At 36.2% G+C, this 7,343-nt stretch overlaps 1 non-coding gene across 1 annotated transcript; it reads right to left on the bottom strand.

The window, feature by feature from the left end:
• Positions 1 to 257: 257 nt before the first annotated feature.
• LOC118974303 (U1 spliceosomal RNA) lies at positions 258 to 421 on the bottom strand. The gene has a single exon (XR_005063866.1). It is a non-coding gene; the product is annotated as a U1 spliceosomal RNA (small nuclear RNA).
• Between the last annotated feature and the right edge of the window lie 6,922 nt (positions 422 to 7,343).

Below are 7,343 nucleotides of genomic sequence, written 5' to 3'. Positions count from 1 at the left end.
AACTGAGACTGATTGAGATACACTAACTGTCATTTTCTTAGACCGCTTTCCATGTATCCACAGGAAAACCTTAATACAAAAAGCAATGTATGCACATGTATCCTATAGAAAATTGAGAAAGTTCAGATGAAGAAAACCATGAAATCCTACTTCACAAAAAATAAGCACAGTTAACATTTTGGTACATAAATTCCCTTTGAAAAATGTATAGTATGTTTTATATAGAAATAGACCAGGTTATAAGTGATATTTTTCCCCAGGGGAAAGAGTGAACACAGTCGCCCACTACCACCAATTATGCAGTCAGGTTTCCCACACTTGGGGACATCCCAGGGGTCAGCACATCCACAGTGCAATGGGTAAAGCTCGCCCTGGGAAAACCACCTTCGTGATCCTGGTACCTCCCCTGCCAGGTAAATATATGTGATATTTTTAAACTAGTGTTTTACTTAAAAAATAAGAATCTTTCTGTGCCATTAAACCTTCTTTTCCAACATTATTTTTCTGTCTTTGCAATTTCCATTGTGTGTCATTATCTATTTTCAAACAAATGCCTTTTAAAAACCTAATATTAAAGATAACATACTCACAGTTTAAATAAGAAAGCAGACAGAAGGAGAAAAATATTTTTAAATCTATAGTCAATCCTATAACAGAAGGTGGGCTTTCTGCAGCAGAGATTCGTGTACTGTTTAAGTTTCACTTACATGGTGGTAAATTAGCCACAAAAAGTTCTGTCGACTTAAATACTAATGAGAATATGAGAGTGTCTATTCTTTTTGTAACCTCAAAGAAGTACCTTTGAATATTATATTTTTAATCTTTATTAATTAGATAGGCAGAAAAAAGAGGGACATGGTTTCATTTTTTATGTCTTTGATGCTTAGTAAGGTTGATTATTCCTATATAATAGGAATTTCTCATATAAATTGTTTATTTATCATTTTCCCCCTTTTCAATAGGTTTAAAATTCCCCTTTGTAGTAGGGCTATCAATCATTTTTCTGCCAACCGTATTACATATATTCCTCAATTTGTTCTTTGCCTTTGAATTATTTATTTGTTTGCTTTTAACTTTTTATTTTCACTTAATGAGATTTATAGAAGGGTTGCAAAAGTAGTATAGACAATCCCTATACACTCTTCCTCCACCATCCGTTATTAACTCACATAATCACAGTACAACTGCCAAAGTGACAAAATTAACCTTGCTTCAATACTATTGACTAAACCACTGACTTTATTCAGCTCTTACGTGTTTTTCCACTATTGTTTTTTTGTTCCATGATCTAATCTAGAATCTCACAGTGCATTTAGTTGTCATGTCTCCTTAGTCTCCTACAATCTGTGACAGTCTTAGTCTTTCTAGGATTTTCATGACCTTGACATTTTGAAGGGTACTGGTCAGGTATTTGTAGAATGTTGCTCCATTTGTGTCTTTCTACTCTAAAGTTGCAAGTTTCTCTTTCCATACTCAATTTAAAAAAAGAACTCATAAGCCCAGCCCATACTTGTAGGAAAGGTGGGCTGATCTCCACCTTCTAAAGGGAGGAATATTAATGAATCTACAGACATATATTAAAACTATCTAATTAATAAATATTTGGGGTAGAGATACTTAAAGCTATGCAAATATTTTATTTTTCATTAAACCTTCACTAACTAATTTTAGCATTCACCACTGGATCTTGTTTGTAGCAATTATTACTAAGATGTTCTTAAGGTGGTTTTCTATTTTCCTTCTTGTTTCTATATTTATTATTTGGAATCCTTCTGTAAGGAACATTGTCCACCCTCCCCCAGAGATGTGGTAGATTTCCATGGCTGGACAATGTCATCAAGGGCCTAACCTCTCTATTTCTTCTCTGCTTTTTTGTGCCACTGGTTTTACTGTGATGTCAAGAAGACTGTCAAGTGTTCCCAGGGTGTATTAGTTCCCTCTTGCTGCTATAACAAATTACTGCAACCTGGTGGATTAAAAGAATATAAATTCGTCTTTGGGAGGTTAAAAGTCTGAACTAGGTTTTGTTGAACTAAAATCAAGTCCAATATTGTTGGCAAGGCTGGTTTTTTTTTTTTTTCTGGAGGCTCTAGGAAAGAATCTCTTTGCCTTTTTTAGCTTCTGGAGACCACCCACACTCCTTAGCTCAGGACTTCCTTCTTCCTCTTCAAATTAGCAATGTTAGGTCAGGACCTTCTCTTCCTACAATTTATCTGGTTCTCTCTCTTCTACTTTTGTCTTTCACTTATAAGGAGGACCCTTGTAATTACATGGGGCCCATGTGGATAATCCAGGATAATCTCTTTATTTCAAGGTCAGCTGAATAGCAACCTTAATTACATCTGCAACCTTAATTCACCTTTGCCATGTATTTAACAAATATACAATTTTGAGGATTAGGATATAAATGTCTTTGAAAGCCATTGTCTTCCTATTGTACAGGCAGAGAGAGAGAGAGAGGGAACACTATTCCATCAGCCTCAACAGGTACAACACAACAGAATTGTTTTTTTACAGAGGTCTTAAATATATAGCATTGGGCCCTCTTTATTTTGGGAGCCAAATGAGTATAGTCTTCCAATGATTGTGCCAAAATGAGACATTATGGAGAATGAAGAGACATTATCAATAACTCAGGGTCTTCACGTATTATACTAGGTTCTTGAGATACAAGTAACCCTGAGACAAAATTTAAGCTTCTACAATATCATCCATCCTTATACTTAAGGCTTCCAAACTTCAATTAATTTAGAGAACAAAGAAATAAATTGGCATTCCAAACTGACCATCTAAAGTATATTTTTTGTCCTGACCACATAGCTCAGTTGGTTGGAGCATTATCCCCTACGCCAAAAGTTTGCAGGTTTGAATCCCAGTCAGGGTACACACTTAAATTGTGGGTTTGATCCCTGGTTGGGGCACAAGCCTGAGGCAATTGATGGATGTTTCTCTCTCACATCAATGTCTCTCTCTCACCCTCTCTTTTTTCCTCTCTCTATAAGAGAGTAATATACATATATTTCTATACTCAAGTGAGGATTAAAAAGAAAAGCATGTTTTTGAGAGGAGACCTCGCTAATTCACACACCCACTCTTGATTTAATATAAGCCATGCCACAGATCTTTTAAACCTAAAGGCAGGGCTCTAGAAACTGGCTTCCTCTCACATTAGTTGTTTTGACTTTGTTAGGAGTTATGAACTCTCACTCTCCTTTGCATTAGGGATTCCTCCTTCACTGCTGGGTTTAGTGAGCCTTGAAGTAACAGTGGGGTTTTTTGTTTGTTTGTTTTTAGTTGTGTGGCTCTATGCACTGTGAAGGCTCACTTCTCTTAGGTCCATCTTCATACTTCTGTAAATACATTCCTGTTCGGGACCCCCTCCACTCTGCTCCATGAAGCACGAAAGGAAATGTTCTATCATGCATACACACACAAAAAAATAAATAAAACAAAAACTGGCCTCATATTCTCAACTGCCTAGAGCCACCTTCAGTGGCACAGCTCTTTCAGTGTTTGGAAAGAACAGGTCTTTAGAGCCATCTAGACCAGATTCCAAAGCCTGCTTTTAACAACTGTGTGCTTTTTGAAAAATTAAATCCTTAGAGCTCTGTGTTCTCACACAGTCATGGGTTAGAGTGGTCATTGTCTTCGCTGGGAGAGCTAGTTCTCACCAGCAGCCTGTCATTATTCACTCTCTTATTCACTCATTGATCACCTAATATGTTCAAGGCAGGTAATATAAAGAATGCAGGGGTGAACACCATCAACCTTTCCCACGTGCTGCCTCCAGTCCACAGGAAAAATATGTTAAGAGCTAAGGACGCTATAGGGAGCATGATGCAAGGGTGAGTAAAGATGATAGACAAGGGTTCAGGAAGGGAATCAAAGACCTTTGTAACTCTATTAAAACTTTGTTGCAGTCACAAGTGCACACGTCTGCCTCTGCTGGACGATAAGCTCTGTGAGAGCAGGGACTGAGTCCTCTCCAGCTGTGCAAACTCCTCAGCCATACAGAGCAAGTGCTTAAAACACTGTCAAGCTCGAGTCTTCATGGTGAACATGAAAAAGACTCAGTTGATCATCACAGAAGACTAGACAGTGGGGTCCTCAGAGCAGCACTGCCTTCCTATTAATACGGCTACCTCCAGTACCTCATCCAGAGTTGGGAGCAGAGTAGATATTATTGTTAAATAAGTGCGTGAACAAACCTAGAATCTGGAAGTACCTTAATTGGGAAGATTCTCATTTAAAGGACAGAGAAGAAACATACTTTATAAATGTTTGTGCGAACTAAACACTTAAACCTCATTAAGAGTAAACATAATCCTACCCTAGTATGTCTTAAATGTGCCCTGAATGAATAAGGTGTGAGTTTTATAATCTCATTTTCTCTATCTAAGTAAAAGCTTTTTATTTGGCTTCAAAGTCTTCAACTTCACAGCAAAATTTCATTATGTCTCAGCTGAGTTCTGTTTAATGGAATTAAATTTCACCCTTTCTAATTATCTTTTGGAACAGACAATCTTTACAGAATAATTAGTAATAGAAGAACATAATGGATCATTGTCTTTATTGCTGCAAAGAAATCCTAGATGCTGCTCTAAATCTTAAAAAAAGATCTCATGAAATATAAAATGTATTGAATCCTTCCTCTTAAATTATGTAACATTTAAACTTTGTCAACATAGCTTAAAGATGATGGGAGGTAATTATTTTCCTGCTTCACCTTAAATTATTTTATGAAACTACCTTAATGATCCCACTCAAATTAATTATGCTTACATTTCATTTTAAAGATTTTTATTGGCAGAACATTCTATTATCAGATACAATTTAAATGCATATTTTTCTCACTCATCTCAATATCTATTTTGCTTCCCTGACCATTTTTTTCTAGACCCTAACCTAAGTTCATTAAATTGTATATACAGAGTATAAGAGCAGACTAAAAATATAGCTATTCCAATACAAAAAAGTGAATGAAGTCTAATTAAAAATTATTTCACTTGCTAATCTGTAACAGCACAGTGTCATTGGAAACATTTTATACAACACAGCTCAATGAAAAAGAAATAACAAAACATGGGTAGTTTTTTTTAAAGCACCAATAGACAAAAATATTGTTCTTTTTTCCTCTCTAAACATTCAAGCAATTAAAACTTATCTTTAAAAATGAAAGAGGGAAAATGTAGTGGAAAAATGAGTAGGGTCCTTCTTGGACTTCTAGTCTTTATAGTTTAATTTGTTGAAAATTTAAAATTACAGTAATTGCCCTTAAATAACTGACATTATTTGACACTACAACAACAGAGAAGTGGAAATGACTGACAAACACACAAAAGACTTTTGTTATCTTTGTTTGTCTGCCTGAATAAATCTCAGCAAGTATTTCAAAGATTTAAATTTATAGCATTCTCAATCTCCATAAGATGGTCAATCCTATTGGCTTTCAGCTAAGTCTCACTGATGCTCAACATTTTTGCTATCAACTTTTTGAACCCATGTAGTTTGTCTCAACAGCTATCTTTAAACTAAATTATCCCCTCCAAATTAAACATTTTGATAAAATATGTGGCATTAAACAAAATTAACTTGAGTTAAGTAGAGCCTCTTTGTTTTCTTCCCCTCGCTGAGGACTGAATTGTGTGAGGGAGGAAGGGGTTGAAATTGTAATTTTGAAACAATGTAATAGACCGTCTACCTTCCATATATGATGGTAAGTTGGTTAATATTTGCTTTAATGATATATCTCTTGGCAAATCAAGTACCTCTAAGAAACTGATACCTAAAACCATTTATTGTGACTTAGACGCCAAGCAGAAGTCACACAAAGAAAACAAGTCTGCCACATAATTTAGAATTTCTGCAAAAAATGTAAAATCCAAACAAGATGGATTAAAACAATAGGAGTTTATTATTTTTATTTAAGTATTCAGTTCTTATATTTTTCTACTTCCAAAATAAAATATAATCTATGAATGAGCCTAAAGTAGGAGTTTCTTCTGGAAGGCCATATTTTATTTTCTATTGAAAATAAACACTTAAGGAAAACAATGAAATTGCAATAATCCCTTAACTGGTTCCACACTTTACATTTTGCAAACTGTTTTTTCCCATATTCACTTGACATTTACCTTGTGAAAATTAAGCTCTCTTTTGTGTTTTTGCTTTTGATATAAAGTTCCACTCATACCAAAAAAAGAGATGCTACTCATTCTGTGGGCATTATAATATAGTGACTTTCTGATTGGTAGGAAAGTAAGGAAATACCACATACTATATTAAAATTAAAAAAAACAGTCTTCCGGGGTGTGAGCATGAGTGAAATAGGAAGTGTATTAGGTTTCTAAGAGGTCGGGGGTTAGGTCAAGAGGATGAATGGGGCAGAGGAGCTTTAAGCTTAGTGCATGGTTCACTTCAGAAGAAAGATTGTCTGCTGTGTGTTTCTTTTAAACAGATGTGCTCCTCTTTGCTCTTTATTACATTACCTGAATGGATTAAAAGCGACTAGCTCACTTATTTATCAGAATGCAAAGTTATTTTTCATACTGCTTGAGACTAAGTACACAACATTATGAAGACCCAACTTTTCTTTTTCAGTCCTCCTCTCATACCTTCCTGGAGAAAGCACACCCTGCTTATCCTGGCTCTAAGAACTTCCCCCAGCCCCTGGAGCTGTTTGGTCTATACCAGCCCTTTATACTAATTGCCTAATTAACTAGTAGACACTTAGATTCATTCCTCTGGCCAAATAAGGGAAATTCCTTCTCTGGCCCTCACCTGGTGCAGGTGCAAAGCTCCCATAGCTTCCCAGCCGGTATTGTCACTGCAGTGATGGTGGTACTTCCCCACCCACTTCCTCTCTTGCCAGCTAATAAAGCCTGGCGACCTCGTCTTCTTGATGGCTAACGAAGATTTCACCCAGTTACACAGGAAACCAGTCTCTTTTCGAATCTGAAGTATTTCAACAATCTCTAAATGCGAAATCACTGATATTCTTTACAACCAGTTGGGACTTTGCAGTCCCATGCTTTGAGCTGAGGATTTGAATTTGAAGTTAGGATGTTGAATTCAAAATTAGGGATTGGTCTCTTCTCAGAGACCAGTAAATTTTACCTCAATCCACAGTTGCTCTAGTATTTGAGCCAGTATTTAAAGAGTGGCAGTTGACACATGGTAGAAATTATATTTTAGCAACTTGAGGGTGAAATACTAATGGACCTATCAGCTCTCAATAGCCAGTTATTTAACCTCAGTGATGCACCAAACGACAAGCAGAGTGTCTGTGGTTTTCACCCCACTTTCAGAAAGGACACAACGATCTTGGGCCCTCTGCTTTCCTG

Source organism: Sturnira hondurensis, unplaced genomic scaffold (genome assembly GCF_014824575.4).
Source record: "Sturnira hondurensis isolate 20B ecotype Veracruz unplaced genomic scaffold, ASM1482457v3 Scaffold0019216, whole genome shotgun sequence".
NCBI lineage: Eukaryota > Metazoa > Chordata > Mammalia > Chiroptera > Phyllostomidae > Sturnira > Sturnira hondurensis.
Note: the sequence above shows the minus strand (reverse complement) of the source record. Positions and strands in the feature narration are given on the sequence as shown.